The sequence below is a fragment of the Grus americana genome, chromosome 3 (assembly GCF_028858705.1).
Source record: "Grus americana isolate bGruAme1 chromosome 3, bGruAme1.mat, whole genome shotgun sequence".
NCBI lineage: Eukaryota > Metazoa > Chordata > Aves > Gruiformes > Gruidae > Grus > Grus americana.
In genome coordinates, this window is record NC_072854.1 from 89,681,192 (window position 1) to 89,697,935 (window position 16,744).

Below are 16,744 nucleotides of genomic sequence, written 5' to 3' on the forward strand. Positions count from 1 at the left end.
TTGGGGGTTGGATATTGGGGGGGGGGGGTGCGCGCAAATCTGTCTATATAACAATAGCTCATTATAAAAAGGAAGTAAGAATGTTTCCATCTTGATGTGCAAGAGGAGCACAAGAGTAAATTTAAGATTCAAGGGATGTCCAAATAGTAATACAATAAAAACAGAGAATAAGAAAATTACTAAATGGGAAGTAATAATCCCATTGCTAATGCAAAAATCAGGGCCACACTGAATGATAAAAAAAAAAATAGAACTGTCTACCAGCTGTCTGTGCCAATAATCATCATCTTTAATGCTCATCGAATGAGACAAAAGCCCTTTGGGGATAACAAATACGCAGCGTTTAATTACGTAATAGGAAGTAACTTAGTAAAACGAGAGTGGAAGAACTTACAGAAATCACTGCAATAAACACCCTCCCTCATTGATATTTGACAGCCTCCAGTAGCCTTTGACACTGCACGCCAGCCAGCCTGGCTGCTGGAAAGAGCCACGGCTCGAGCAAAGCTGGGATGGTCCTGGAGGGCGTGCACGTGGCTGGAGGCACATCAGACAGCTCCAGCACAAGGTCAGTGCAAGCTGCCCAAGCAGGAGGCACCTGTGTGTGTCACATCCACCACAGGATTTGCAAATGGAAGTATGAAGTCAAGAATAACGGTTGGCAGCACAAATGAGAGCACAAGCATGTCTTGGTGATGTGACCTGGCAAAGCTTTACCACGCACCAAAGATAAGTTTCAAATGGAGTCATACCATATAATGTTCATACAGAGAAGTGGGAGAAAGTTAGTGAAGCCAGGGCACGCTTTGCATCACGGGTCAACTGCTGTATGAAATGAACAAAACTAACTTTGAGAACAAGCTGGCCAATCCCTGGGATAACATGTGGCCTACATGTGGATTTAAAGGGAATGGAAAACGGGCTTTAGATCATCCTTGACTGATACCATGCTACCTGACAATCCAGCCATCAGCTTCCTTTGCTGAAAGGCAGTCAAGTACAGTGGCATTATCATGTGTCTTATAAGAAAAAAAAAAAAAAAATCAACCCAGGCAAATGACCAGTTCAAGAATTTGAGAGTTTAAGTCCTAGCTCCAGAGATGAGACCCGTATCTCCCCACAATTTGGGGGAGCTATTACCTGACCATTCAGCATCCTTGAAGTCATGGCAACGGAAAACATTCACTTTTGGAAAGCAGATACATCTTATTCTTTGAAAAACGCTATACATTCTTGAAAATACACATTCTTGGAAAGATAACATACCTTACTGTGATGATGTGGGCAGGGAGTCCAAAGGAGGGAAGGTACAGCATCATGAAAGTCACTGAACACTGCCTGACTATCAAAGCACAAGAACACATTGGCAAGTCAAGGAAGACTCGGGTCAGCCATGCAACATATAAAAGGACAAAGAAAATGGGCTATGAGGACAGTAAAATTGCTGTGCTGATCTCATATTTCACTTTTTCCTGGGATCACACAATCCGACTGAGGCATGCAAACATTTGCAAGGACCGGAGGTGTAGCGCAGTATATTTGCTCTGCAAATCACTTTCATGGGTTGGCAGGCTGGGAATGCAGGTTAGATCCGTGTTTAGGGAGCTGTTGCCTATTTGCTGACCTACAGTACTGCTTGGCTATCTTTTCCTTGAGAGACAATATCACTGCTAGACCTTGGCTAAATTCATAAGGTCCTAAACTTTTCAGCTTCTGAAAGAAGTCAGAGCTTTTACAAGAGGTGCAGCACACAGGCTCAGAAAGTGTGGGAAAAGGTGACTCTCTCTCAGAGAGCTGCGAGGACGACCAGGCTAACACTAAGATAACCAGTCAGGTATGCCTGCAGAAAAGGAGCCAAAAACCTTGACATCAGAACTTACAACTGAGAAGGACAAGCTATATCAATTTCTGGGCTGCAGCAGTATTTAGCAGACTTGAGTGTTCCTCAAGTTAGTTTAGACTCCTCTTTGCTTATGTCCCACTCACTGGCCCTGTGTAATGGCTGCTGGTGCCCACCCACATCTCTGTTGATTTGCTGTGACCCTGGGGAGAAACAGCATCCCAGTTTCACATTTCCAGTCTAATAGAAATCCCATGTTTCAAGCTTCTTGTTTACAGCTTGTTTTATTGCCACATCCCATATTATACCCAATACACACTATTGGTAGGTGCTTTAGCAACAGATAAGGAAGAGTGCAGCCAACAACTAGAAACTCAGCATTGGTGAATACAACACCAAAACACTTTCTAATAAGAATTCTCACTGCAAAACAGGCACGATTTTTCCCAATTACTTTTCCTCACCCAACCTACTATGTAAATGGAGCATCACCAGGGACTAGGGAAGCATGGGGAGTGCCCACAATGTTAGCTCTTACCAGTTCTGCCCATAAAGAGTCCTTTAAGCATTTACCATGCTAGCAGCAAAGAATAGACCTAGCATATGCATCAGAAAACCACTACCAAGAATAATCTCCCTGAAGTCCTCCTGCAAAGGCAGCATGTACTTGGGGGCATTCCCCCTGTACAACCATATGCTACAGAAATTAAGTTGACAGTGTTAGTTATATTGCTACAATCTATACCAGGGATGATACTTCTGTCCTCATAAAATTAAGTTCTCCAAATAAGACCCACTCAGTGAATCTGCTCAGTAACCTAAAGACTTTATCCTAATGCCTCCATCTGCAAAATCTGGAATTGTACTTCACCCAGCAAGTTCAGTCGCAGTTCAGTAAGCACAGTCGGGTCTAGGGATGCTCAACATATGGTCTCTCAGCTGTAGATCCCAAAGGTTTTTAATGAAGATGACAAGCCTCAGCTGCCTCTAATCCTGAAGAATCTGATTGCTTTCTGAATAGCAGAATACACCTAAAGCACTTCTGCCACAAAAAGTCAGGTTTAGCTTATTTTTTAATATGTGATCTTGCACAGTAAGGAAAGTAAGAACTAGCTGTACTCTGGCCAGTCACAACTGATGACAGCATTGAAATTATTTTCTCTACTTAATCACAACAGCAGGTTTACCTCATTACTGACCTACCTAATCTTCAAAGAGCAGAAGTGTCCTGCCATCCTAACCTACAGCTGACCATAGGAAGCCCCCATTTTGAACTGACCATTTGCATTCCTTAGGATAAGGAAAACACAGCAAAGCAAGCTACGTTCCAGACTCCCCACAACAAAACCAGCTCATCCCCATCGGTCTGTAAATCCCTGTATTAGCTACAAAGAGAGGATGAAAGACTGGACCATCAGGCAGCGAGGAGGCATGCTTCCAGCCTCTGGCTGCCATTCAAGCCCTTCCTTGACACCTGGATAAACCCAGCAAGGATTAAGTTCACTCAGCAGGGCTGGGAAACTACCCTGGTCTGCATGGCTGGTCTCCCCTTCAGCACTGCTTTGACTAAGTCACAATTATTTCAGGGTTTGTTAACCAGGCGTGGGTCGATTTGACTTGCTCAGCAACAAGCTTAAAAAACAAATAATCCAATTAATAAAAGAAGCAGAGTGTAAAAGTGTTTGGAAAGGGTTGGGAAAGCCAGGAGGAGCAGCCAGCACATCCCTGGTGGGACATCTCCCCCCAAACAAGGGCACACAGATGCCCCTTGTTAGGTCGGCGGGGACAGCAGCGTGGCTGCTCTTTCAACCCCACAGTCCTCGGGACCGTGACATTTCACTGGGACTCAGAAAACTGAGGCGAGGGGGACAAAGTCCCGTACGCCATGCAGACATTCAGGCTTGCAGTTAAATAAACTCCAGAAACAAATGCTAACATTTGCAACTGCTGCCCACTTCCGATCCTACAACAACGTCTCAGCAAGGGCTTATAAAAAACTTCCCTGTAGCCCATCAACCCAGCCTTCATTAGGCAACAACAAAAAAATGTCAGAAGTGATTTAAGAGCATATCTTTAGCTCTGAAATGAGTGTTTGTGCTTGGGCTGAGGGGGGAGAGGGGAGTGGGAAGAGAAAGATTGAGGAGCGTTCACAACTATTCACATTGCAGCCACAGAATATCTGTGTAGAGCTATTCATTCGAAATGTTGTTGTTGATAATGACATTCAGCTGCAGAAATCCCTAAATATCATTTAGAGAGAGAGACAACCCCTCTGCCTGCCTGGAGTGATGAAAATTCAGGGCTTTGGCTCACATTTCTTGTACCACCGCTCCAGTCCTGACCCTCATTATGTAAAACCTTGTGATTAAGAAGCCGTGTGACTCCAACAAACCCCACCATCAATGCTCTCCTTCAGAAGGGGTCATCACAAACATTATTCCTTGCAAATCCAGGGCAAAATCCCCCCAGCCCTGAGTAATGGCTCAACCTTGATGTTTATGGCCATAGCAGTTTCAAGACATGACCAGGTCTGTAATATTGGCTGTTGAGGCATTGAGGAAAACCCAAGGTCTTCCCCAACAGCTACGTTTGTTCCTGCCAGACCCAAGCAGCCAGGATCACACCTGCACCCTCCCTACAGCTTTGCCCCACAGTGCTGAGGCAAAGAGAAACAGAGGGCATCAGAGGGGAGAGATGCCCTCTCCTCTCTCCATCATGCCCTTGCTTATGGGTTTATGTCTATCCCTTGGAGCAGGGGGCAGAAACGGTAATCCCTTGTTATCCTAGAGATATGGGACAGAAATCCTATTCCCTTGCAAGCAACAGCAAACTGATTAATTGTAACTCACAAAGATTGCATCCACAGCATCTCAAGATGAGGCCAAGTCACAGAACAAGTGAAATGTTTAGAGACAGGAGGACACCAAGGCCAAGTGCTTGGGTGCCGCTGGGTAAGGTTAGTCCCTCTTATCTAAATTCTTGTGCATAAAACTGTTCTCAGACTTTTTGAAGTTTTGTAGATTAGGAACAATAGCCACACTGACAGCAGTAAATTACATACTCTCCAACAACAATTTATGGTGTAGAAACTCATGAAACATGCACACACCAACTCTGCCATCCCACTGACAGGGTCTCTGGGACCACTCTTGGTCCAACCTGTTGATTTCCACTCTATACGCTAGTTGATGGCAGAAGTCACGATGTTGCAAATCTCTTCTGAAATACCAGCCCAAGCACTAACATCTAGTTTCTAGGAACCATCTTTTTCACAGCAACTGACTCCATGGAGATTCGCTTGCACTGTCACAGTTTCCTACAGATGAAACATCAAAAGACATCACAGAACGTCTTCAAAAACTCTTTCCAAAAAAAAAAAAAAAAAAGAGATAGGTAAATGCAATCTAGCATTTGTATCAGTTTCCTCATTTACAGGTGCTGCTAAGTTCTTGATCATCCATTTTCTGAACACTGCTTGTTTGCATGTCACCATATGCACGCACCGCTCTTGTAGAACAGCAGACGTGATGATGGAAAAAGCTGGTGCGCAGAGGGCCGTACTCAGTTTTCTTTTGAAGTACATTTATCTGTTGTCTTTCATTTCTTGGATTTCTTAGCGGACATCAGCCTGATTTTATGCCCCTGACTCTGTGACCTTCAGAAAGTCCAGCCTTGGAAATGTGAAACAAACTAAACAGGGAGTTTACTCACAACTTCCCATAACTAGGCAGAGTTGTTCGGCAAACTGCATCCCTCACAGTAACACCAATTCCTTCCCCCTGGCACGTGAAAAGAAAGAGAGAGCAACAGACTAAAAGCAAACAATTACTTACCGCAAATTAACCCAATTTATTAGATGCAAATCAGTACTTGTTTCAATTTTCTTACTCATTCTTGTAGATTGATTTTAACTACATGATGAAAGGTATTAACTTATTGAAAGAAAAGAAGAAAAAAAAAAGCTGTAAAGCATTAATTTTGTGAAAACCAAAGAAATTCATTTTAGAGCAGCAGAAGCTTTAAAATGCAAATTCCAAAAAAAATCACTGTCTGCTTTGCTGGACAAGAACAGCTGGATGGAAACAACTGTAGTTAGCACTTGCAGATTTCTTCACAGGCTTTCCCATGCAATGCCACAAAGGAGACAAAGTGAGCTTCTGATGGCATCCCGTTGGGCATCTGAGCTCCTTCAGGTACTGATGCAGAGTATATACACAGCTACCCCAGTCCACGGCACAGACAGCTCGATGGCAGAAAGCCCACAAGGAGGGTACGGTGAGAGGGGAGCTCAGCAAACACAGCGCGGGGTGAATGCAGAACCACGGCACGATGCACCGGGGGCCTCGGCAGCCGCTATTTACAACTCGTTTGGGCTGGCAGCAGCAGCTCCGCCACACCAGAGCAAACAGCCACAGTAATCTGTCAGCTGTAACACAGGATAGCGTGTAATATTTAACACGGCAGCGGACACGGCTTGGTTACGTACTTTATTAGTATGTAATTATCACTCAGGAAGGGAACGCATCATTTTATGCAGCTCTGCATGCCAGATACCTTCTTCCCTTAGACTGGTGTGAATCAGGATCGTCTCCTCTGTTCTCCCTGCAAGTACATTATGCAAGCAGAACGTGTTGACGCGCTTCCCACTGATCATAAATGTCTTTCACTTTATGGTAAGGGACTCACAGAAACCATCACCAGCACTGAATAGCCTAAGACAAACTTGCCATGGAGAGTTTAAAGCAGCTTTGGGCTGCTCTGCCTTGGTGAGCTGTCAGTGGAGACGCAGGAACTGAACCAGGATCTGGACACACCAAGGTATGGCTATAGCTGTAACTCACCAAAATTAACGCAACAGATGCCTCATTCATCCTTCCTCTGAGCTGAGTTATTCTCTGGCCTTCTCCCTGGGACTCCCAACCTCCTACCAGGATGCAACAGAAACCATTAGGATTTTGCAAACCAAAGTTTGAGCACTGACCTCAGCACACGGCGCAGTGTTACGGGGCTGTGGGTGCAGCAGCAGGAAACATTTCCCTTTTGCCTGGTCCTGAGCAACTCCTTCTCCAGCACACGCATCTTTGCAGCATGTGTCTGCGGAGCTCTGGATGTCTCTGGCAGCTGTGAGGACCATGGGCACCCCTTGCATGGCTGCGAAACTCAGAACCTGTCTGCAACATCTTTTTTTTTTCATTGCTGGATCTAAAAAAAGTGATTGTCTCGTATATCCCTACCTGTTCTGACAGAAGCCACCGGTCCTCGAAGCTCCTTGTTAAGCCATTTGTGGAAGAGCTCCCCATCAATCCAAACGAAGCAGGCCAGGTTGGAGGACAAGGCTCTCCTACAGCAGCTTCCCTTGCTCAGGTTGGGGAAGGCAAGGGCTGGCCAGGCCAGCTGCGGGGTGGTAACTGGCAGCCAGAGATGGCAGCAAGCAGCTGCAGGGGGTAACCACCTCTTAGAGGCCTTTTATGGAGCAAGCTGTCCTGGTTTCGCCTGGGATAGAGTTAATTTTCTTCCTAGTAGCTGGAATAGTGCTGTATTTAGGACGAGAATAATGTTGATAACACACTGACGGTTTAGTTGTTGCTAAGCAGTGTTTACAGTTAAGTCAAGGACTTTTCAGCTCCCCAGACTCTGCCAGCAAGGAGGCATGAACCTTCTGCAGGAGGTGCACGAGAAGCTGGGAGGGGACACAGCTGGGACAGCTGACCCAAACTGGCCAAAGGGATATTCCATACCGTATGGTGTCATGCTCAGCATATAAAGCTGGGGGGACTTGGGAGCTAGCTGGGCATCGGTCAGCAGGTGGTGAGCAATTGTGTTGTGCATCACTTGTTTTGTATATTATCATTATCATCATCATCATCATCATCATCACCTTCTTTTTCTGTCTTATTAAACTGCGTTTATCTCAACCCACAAGTTTTACTTTTTTTTCTGTTCTCTCCCGCATCCCACTGAGGTGGGGAGTGAGTGAACGGCTGTGTGGCTGTTTTAGCTACCTGCTGGGTTAAACCACAACACAAGCCCTGGGAGACAGGGGCCTGGTCTTTCTGGAGATACGTATCCTCTTCTGTATCTTCAGTAACGCAAGCACCTGTTACTCCGTTCTGTGAGCACTGTGCTTCTCAGCTTTCTTGTCTGCAAAAGCTGCTTGCCTTTCTTTTCTTCTGATACCTTATAAGAACTTGCATGTAATTTCATTTTCTCTCTCCCAAAACTATTTTTCACTTTCTTTCATTGTTTGCCCTTCTTTGAAAAGAGCTTTGAGAACCTAAGGTGGAAAATGTCAATTATTAAAGTAGTTTGAAAGCATTTACAGTGTTTTCCATCATATAAAACACTCTGAGGAGTCAGCAAGCATAAAACGTAGAACCTTTTCTTTTTCAATTCTTATGGAGATTTAATGCTGGCAATTATAAGAATGTAAATGGTATTTCCAGCTTAACTGTGCTTGTGACTAAGCAATTTGTTAGAAGTAATTTACTTAATTTGGGGATCAAAATGCAGAGCTCACCTTATAATATATGGTTGTGGCACTGGAGGCAAGGAACAGAGGACAAAGCTTATTCAGAGAGACTTATTTTTCCAATAAGAATTTTTTCTTTTAAATGTAACAAAAAAGCAGCATTTCTTCTCAAGGCTTGATTTCAGAGAAGGATTTAAAATTGCATTGGATCTTTCTGTGGCCCTTAAAGGCATCATAGAAGAAAGATGGCTCTCCTTTGCTATTCTATTTCTACATTCCTGAATTTATAGCTAATTGAATTGCTACAGCACGGAGTGATGTTTATGCATCCTGTCTGTTTTCTGCTTTTTTAAGTTGAAACGAATCATGAGAAATTACTGGCTTACAAAAGGTATAGATACAGGCTACTGCACTGCAGAGACGTGTCTACACCTTTTATTCCTTAGAGTTCACTTCATTGCTCTGTATGGCTGGAAATGCCCCAAACAATTTGATGCTTGGATAAAATAGTGGCAATGGGCAGCGAAAAAAGGGTGCTAGCAGTTCTTCACAGCCTGCATTCCCCAGCCCTGACCCGTTCGCACACTTATAAAGGCTTAGTCGCAATGATCCTGAGCACGAGGAAGGGGTGCGAGTTTCCTGCTCGCAGCCCTGCCCCACAACCCCCCCAGAGCGGCAGAGCTGCTGCCAGCATTTCCAGTGCTGGGCTGGTTCACACACAGCAGAGGATATTTTTTTGAACGTGTTTTAGTGACTGACAGTAGTCTGGAGCTTCAGTATCTTCACAGGGCAATGAATACCTTGGCAGTGACCAGTCAAAGCAACACCAGAGACGCCGTCTCTCCCATCCCACTGGAAGTTAGAGGAGCAGCGGGACAGGGCAGGGATGGGGAAAAGGGCAAATGCTGGAGTTTCTGCCAGTCCGCTGGGGTCTGCGTGCCTGGGAGGCCCTTGCATTGCTCCATACCCTTCTTGTATCCACATCACAGGGTCCCCAGGTGCTCTACACCCCCCAGGCACCCTCCCCCTGCCCCATCCCTTCAGCAGGACCCTGATTTTCTTGTCCCATTCCCCCATTGCCTTCCCCTATTCTGCCAGCCCCCAGCGCCAGGACCCTACAACTTCTCTCCTTTCCTTCCCAACTAAGTTTAACCTTGCTGAAATATGGGCTAGTCTGTCTCCACAACACGTACTGTCCCCCAAGGAAGATGTTGCCAGCACCTGGATCTGTTCGAAGAGAGGTTTATATGGGTGCAGCACCACACAGGAGTTGGGGACACCCCATATATTCCCACCCCATGCTGAGAACCCCCCATTCCTACCCAGGCACATGGATATGCAACCTCGTTCTCCCCTCCACCAGCTGGATCCCTCCTGGAAATATCACCTCCCTGGAGGCAAATGGGCGTCTACCGGCACGGTGGGCTTTGGAGGCAAGGAGACCCTTCAGGGGGGCCAAGCCACTGCCACTTGACTGGGAGAGAGCGATGTACACCCTTACGTGGTGAGCCTTTGCACAGGGGTGCATGCAGAAGGGCTTTTCATGAACTCTGGCAAATACCTGTTTTGAAAGATACATACCAGTAAAGAAAATACATTAATCCACCCATTAAACACACTGGCAGTTCTGGCCCTGCTGCATGTTTGGACACTTCTGCTTGCCAGAGCAGCACTCTGATTTCTGCATGTTGCCTCCAGAAAAAACCTGCATTTTGAACAGTCAGTGCCAAGAGCTAAAGCTGGAGAAGGCAAGGATAAGGGCACCACAGAGGGGATGCATTCAGTTTCTGGGAGGCAGCCATGAGCTCTCTACTGTGAAGTGGCTTTTACTGGCATCACCTACTTGCTTTGACACCTGATGCCCTACAGAGCGTAAACAGAAAACACATCAGGAAAACAGTCAGGAAGAACAGACAGAAGACTGTTACTGGGTTTACTTTTTCCAGGCCTGATTTGCAGTGAATAGTCGAGCTTTACTGCCAAGGTAAGGGGCACTGGGATCCAGAGTGAGACCTGGTATTCTTGGCAAACTGAATTAACAGTGGCAGTGATAGCGCATGGCTCGCACTGGCACTACGCAGATAGGGAAAGCATGCTGAAAAAGCCATTTGTGTTTGCTGAGCGCTGTGGTCCTCATCTGCAAATTTCAGCTGAATCCAGCACTGCTGAAACTTTTGATTAACAGAGAACACTCTCCTAAACAGATGACTTTACTCCTCATACAAGGAGCTTTATGCTGACAAATCAGGTTTTATATGAGGTAGTATGAAACATATCCCACTTACCCTGGGAAGACTCAATCCCCACCTACACTGGATTCAAGATGAACAAAATCCATATGCTGCACTTCCTACAGACCCAGTTCTGTTCAGTCACCATACATTTTTGTTTGCAATAACTGCAAGTTCTGCCAAAAAAGTGGTTCTTAAAATGGATTTCCATTGTGGCGGTCGCTTGGTTTCTGATAGCAGATTGGTGAGATACAAACATGACAGTCCAATTCCATAACATCACAGTTTTTAAAGCTGGTTACACCCCTTCAGACCCAAAAGCCTGTGGCCATAATCAGGGCAAACTCCTCCCGAGCAACCGCCCTTGGCATTTCCTGATCCTAAATGTGATGGGGGCTGTTCCAGCCCTGGCATTGACTGTTCACTTTATTTATGTTTCAACACAGCATTTGTGGCAGCCTCTGTTCTAAATCTGACATTGGGAATATGGGGCATAGGAGGTATGGGTAGATTCAGCTGCATGGTAAAAATAATGAAGATTTCTTTATGCCCATGATAGCTCCCTGTTGTATTTTCAGTGCAAGTGCATCCTCCATCTGCTTTCTTTTTTCCTGCAGAGATATATTTGAAATAATTAAAGGAGAGCTATATCTGAACATTGTTTCTTTCTGCTACAGTCCAAGATTTATAAGCAAACCCAGCTGACTTGTTGGTCCTAACTAGTATTGTCTGCATGCCCACAGCTAACACACTACACATTAAATCTCTCTCAGAGTATTCAAACACTCTTTACAGATAGTAGCAACTTCTGAGTTTGCTCAAATGCCTTATTAGATCATCTTTCCAAGCCCAAGTTCTCTTCGTCTTTTGATTGTTATAGAGATGGATGAGGTCAAAAGTTTCCAAAAGTGACTGACCAGCACTTTAAAAAAGTAATTCAAATCCATGACACTTAAAATGGTCAGTGCTCAATAGGAAAGGCTCAAGTGTCAGTCACAGAAAAGGGTCCCTTTCCCATTTCCTGCTATGAACCCTCATTTTTTGGGCCTGCCCAGCTGGGACAGCAGGCTCCCAGCCAGAACCCATTCCCATGCCGTACACTGCAGGAGATACAGGGCAAGGGGCTTATCAGCTCTCACTTGAACATCACCTCCTGGCAAATCTGAAAAGGCTAATTTTGTCACCATTTGTCCCTCTCTTCCTTGTGGGGCAAACAAATCAACCTGGGGCTTGGGGCTTACTGACAGAGCCCGGCTTCTCTATAGCCTCAGGAAACATGGCTGTTGCCATCTTCACCGAGAAACACCCAGTGGGTCAAATTTACACACTGTAAGTTTGGTATCCATCCATTTAAGCCAAGCATGCCAACATTATGCATTCATTTGGCTCATGAGGTCTCCTCATTCATAAAAAAAAAAACCACCCAGATGCCTGGCTACCCAATTGCTCTAATTATTTAAAGAAGTTCCTGATGCTGGCAAATAGCTACAGCATACATAATTTAGCCTCCGTACCTTTCTCAAACACGAGACAAACACATCAGTGTATTTTATATAAGCCTTCCAGGACATTGGTTATTTTATTTACCTGAGGTCGATTTAGATGTAAGTGCTTTAAGCAGCTAAAGTCAAACAATGTTAACCCCCTAGCTGCCTTGCCATCCCAATTATACTTTTAACTTTCTTCTGTGTTCTCCCCATGCTTTGTTTTCTTCATGTTTAAATGGGTTTCAAGCACAGATTACCTTAAGCGTACTAATGCGTTAGTTAATATTTCACTTCACAGAGCTTGAGAAATGCAGAAAAACTGCAGAATTTGAACTCCACCGTCACTTGTTAGGAGGGAACACTAACAAGTGCAGCCACACTGTCTTTGAGCAGAGCCAGCACTGCCAGACTGCACATGGCATCTTGGGGTGTTAAAACTTGGAGAATATTCTGCTCTCTGACTCCTGTGGTAGTATGTGGTGGAAAAGACTTGAGGGTAATTGCTTGAGCGCAGAAAACGTCTTCCTTTCTGTTTAAGCACTTGGATAGGATTAGATGTGACATAGCTATGCATGATCTTACAGAAATCATTTAATTTGCCTGTGTTTTCTGTCTTTATATGCAGAGTCAGGACTTTATAGTACTGACTTACTAAGCCTGCAGTGGTCATCTGAGAAGATACATTCAACAGTTTCTGTGTAACGATCCCCGGCCAGTTAGCTCAGCCCTGAATCACACTGATTCCTTATGCAATTCCTACTTGCAACCTGGAGAGCAAATGATCTCATGGTTTTAAAAGTGTGGCCCACAGCCCCACACCAGAAGAGCAGCATGCACCTTGGGTCTCAACAAGTGGGACAAAGACCTAGTGTGTGGGACACTCAGTGCTTTGCCCCTAAAAAATTCCCAACCAAATTTCAGATTTCTCTAAAAATTTTGCAGGCATAGCTTGTTCTGTAACATAGATTAAGATGATTTGCTTTGGCACTGTTGGAGCCAGGAGTTCCTCCTGAATGTTGGGGACATGAGCACAATGGGTCGTGCCGCAGCACATGCCTGCCTCACAGGATGTGTATACCTGCCATCCCCTTGCACAGACTTCTCGGAAGCAATTATGGCCTTTGAAGCCACCGATCTCTGCTCTGGCTTAGATGTTAACCTCTGTAAACCTACCACATGGTAAAATCTTGCTCTCTTCCTCTTTCTGCAAGAGTTTGACCTATTCATGTAAATCACTACAGAAAGGCCAGCTATGAATCAAAAGACTATGCGCCAGGTCAGTAATGAATTTGGACTGAATTTGGACACCTGAGTCCAAAACTACACCTGTCTCTCATGGTGCCCTAACAGTTGTATACAGTCACGTCATTGCCTGCCCTCAGCTCAGGGGCCATACCAGTCGGTGAGTGTCAAACCCAGAACACGTGAATTTATTTGCCATTTCCAAATAGATACGGTTTCCCCTATTTCATTTACCTGTGCATCACTGCACACAGAGAGAGGGAGACATGAGGGATCTTACATTTTCGTGTTGGCTGAAACATGTTATATTAAGCCCACTGGTTATATTATAAACAAAAGCTTTGTTAAAAAATGTTGAAGTTAGATTTGCAGTGAGGATTACATTAGGTGTAGTGAGCTTCCGTTCAGCAAAGTCAGATTCTCAGCTGTTACCCAACACAGCCTTTACCCAGCTGTTACCCAAAGCAATGTTTTTTAAACAAAAACTGCATACCTTAAAAATTCTGCGTGACAGATGATCTCGAAATGAAGGTTTATTTAAGGGTCTGTGACAAAGATCCATCAGCAAGTGTCTGGTCTTCCAGATCTGCTGCTAACCCTGTTTGAAAACACCAAACCTCCTTACCGAGTCTCGGCCAGATTATCTCCTCTCTCGGTGCTGACATTACTTAGACACATCTTATCGTATCTCTCTCTGCTGTTTTATCTTCCAGAGCATAGGTAATCTCTGTGCAGATCACAATGCAATGCAGTCACCACATTGTCCTCAAAAATGAAGAATCTTCTCAAACTCTCTTTGAAACCAAAGTATTTCAACTTGCTAGTCTTGTTCGTTAGCTGCTTCATTAAGACTTTCAAGGAACAGGTTAGAGGTCTGCGTTCCTTTCCTTTCAGGCTTCATATTACAATGGAAACAAAGCTACTCCACATGTCAGTGCTACCCACTTGGAAATGAATACAGCAGTGATTTTGCTCAAATATTTTACTGATGGTAGTTACTGAGCTGCTGCTGCTGTGGTGGAGCGAGGCTGTGATATGCATTAGCCTTACTTACTAGGTCTCTATGTGTCTATATGTATCTATGTATATGTGCATATCTATGTCATGCAGTAGTAAAGACTCTGCCCCTTGAAATTTGTCACCTGCTCTAAGTGTGCATTCATACATTTAATAATATTTTCAATGGATGCTGCTAAATCCTGCTTTTACCAACAAACAAATGAAAATACAGCACAGTACAACCTAAAAACTACCACCCAAACAGTACTACCAGTCAGCAGAAAACTCAGGTGGAGGCCTCTGACTAGAAGTGACGGTGGGAGATGTAAATGCATACAGATACGGAGCATTTGTCCATCCTCTAGACGATCGTGTTCAATACCTATTGTCTTCAAACTAGTGGCTTCCTGACTGCACGGTCAGCTCTTTTGTGAACACATCTTTCCCTGTGGCAAATCCCAGCACCGAAGTGGAGCCACACAACGTGGTTCACCTCTTGCTCCCGCACTTTGTGTTGCCAGCTCTTGGGTGGCTGGAAATTGCTTCTGTCTGGAAAGAGCACAGGAGGCAACACTTGGAAATGTTGTGATAAAAAGAGACAGCCAGTGCCCTCCTCGGCGTTTTGTTTTGATACTCTTCAGCTCTCCATTGCACACGATAATGAGAGGCTGAATACCCTGGATAATGACAAACCTAGATAGTTTTTCTTTTTCTGCCCAGTCAGTGTTTCTGCTCCATGGTTCCCAGGATGGTCATTTCCAGGATGCCGGGTTAGCTCATAGGCAGTGACGCAGAAATGCACCAGCCCGCTGGCAGCATCCTTGACCCGAGCCCCGAGCAGAGCCAGTCGGGCTGGGAAAGCTCAGGTGGGTGCACCATGGACGGGGCTGCACCACTGCTGAGTTTCTGGAAGCAACCGAGCTGTGTTCACACACCACTGCATTTGAGCTAAGTCCTGCCTGGTCCATGCTGGCTCTTTGCCCTTGATACAATTTACCCTCAAATTAGATAATCCATCCATGGAAAATGAGAAATGGATCTATCAGCTGTTGTAAAACTACCACGCTGCAGCAGCAACGATGAAGCATGATCTCGCTGTAAGCCTTGTCACTGTTGCTTTGACACCTTGCCAACCACGTTCAGCATGCCAACAGCTACACCCCTCGATGAGCTGACGCAGGTACCAGAAACTGAACCTGAGGAGGACTTTTTGCCGGTGCCAGTTATCATGATCGGCTGCTGCTTCTCTGCTTCTGACATCTCAGCTCCATCACTCTGCACTAGTCCAGCTATTTCTATACAATCCTGTCGTGCGCTCTGCAGGCACAGCCTGAGCCTCTGCCATCCGACCATGTCTTGGTTTGCCAGGAGCTCACTCTTCAGTACTCTCACTTGCACTGGTTTGAGATCAAGAGGCTTCTTTGATAAGCCACTGACCTGAGACTTTAAAGCTATATAGGCATCTCAACATGTACATAGATGCCCATGGATTTCTGAAAATAATCTACTTGAGTGGAAAATAAGTGGCTAAATACCAATGAAGGTCTGTGTCCAAAAATTTTAGAGTATTTCTATAAGGATCTGCAGGTAAGGAGTTATTGCGGGTACTTCAGCCCTCTACTAGTGCTGGGCAATGACACATAGCCACCTAGCTGCAAAACCCCAATATTTATATGTCTGGCCTCAAAGCACCTGTAAACTTCCAGTCCTAAGGTCTCAGTCTTTTTGCCTATGGTTATCCGAATAAACAAACTTCACAAAGCCTTATGAAAAAAGTGATGATATTCTGAAAGTGTTAACTTGAAATAATAAGACTTTGGGGAGGAGCGAGGAGGGTTATTAGATCTTATGGGCAGATCTGCTAACAGATTTGCTGTCTGGAGAGGCTTTCTGCCAGTCCACTGCATTCTACCTCACAAGGGATTATCACGGCAAGCCTGAACTTCTGTATGAAGAGAATCAAATGAATTATGGATCATTATAGCTCAGTAATACAGTTGGAACTTCTTCATAAACCTTTGTTATTGTACTCTTTGTTGATATGCTGAGCTGTTAGACAGTTTCTGTAAGTACTGGAGTAGAGATTCACCAAAAAAAAGGTCATCACTTTCCCTTAAACCAAATGCATTTATGGAATTGTTAGATCAGAAGTAGCCAGGAACTGCATGTCTTTCCCATGTATCTTTTGAACTAGATCTCCTGTATTTATACTAGATTTTTTTTGGTCACCAATAATGATCTTAGATAAAACAGTGTGTGTTTGCTCATATATATTATCTATACGCTTCTGAATACCTAGGTGGAATTGCAGACTATAGTTTGCGTTCCAGCATCCTGGAATCTGATATCAGCCCTTTCTGTGATAATCTTGTAAATGCTGTAATCTTGACTGTGTCAATAATATTTTCTCTTAGGAGGTCTATATATAGATAACTTAAGCAAGTTAATAATTTTGTGTATATCTCATTTGGCGAGG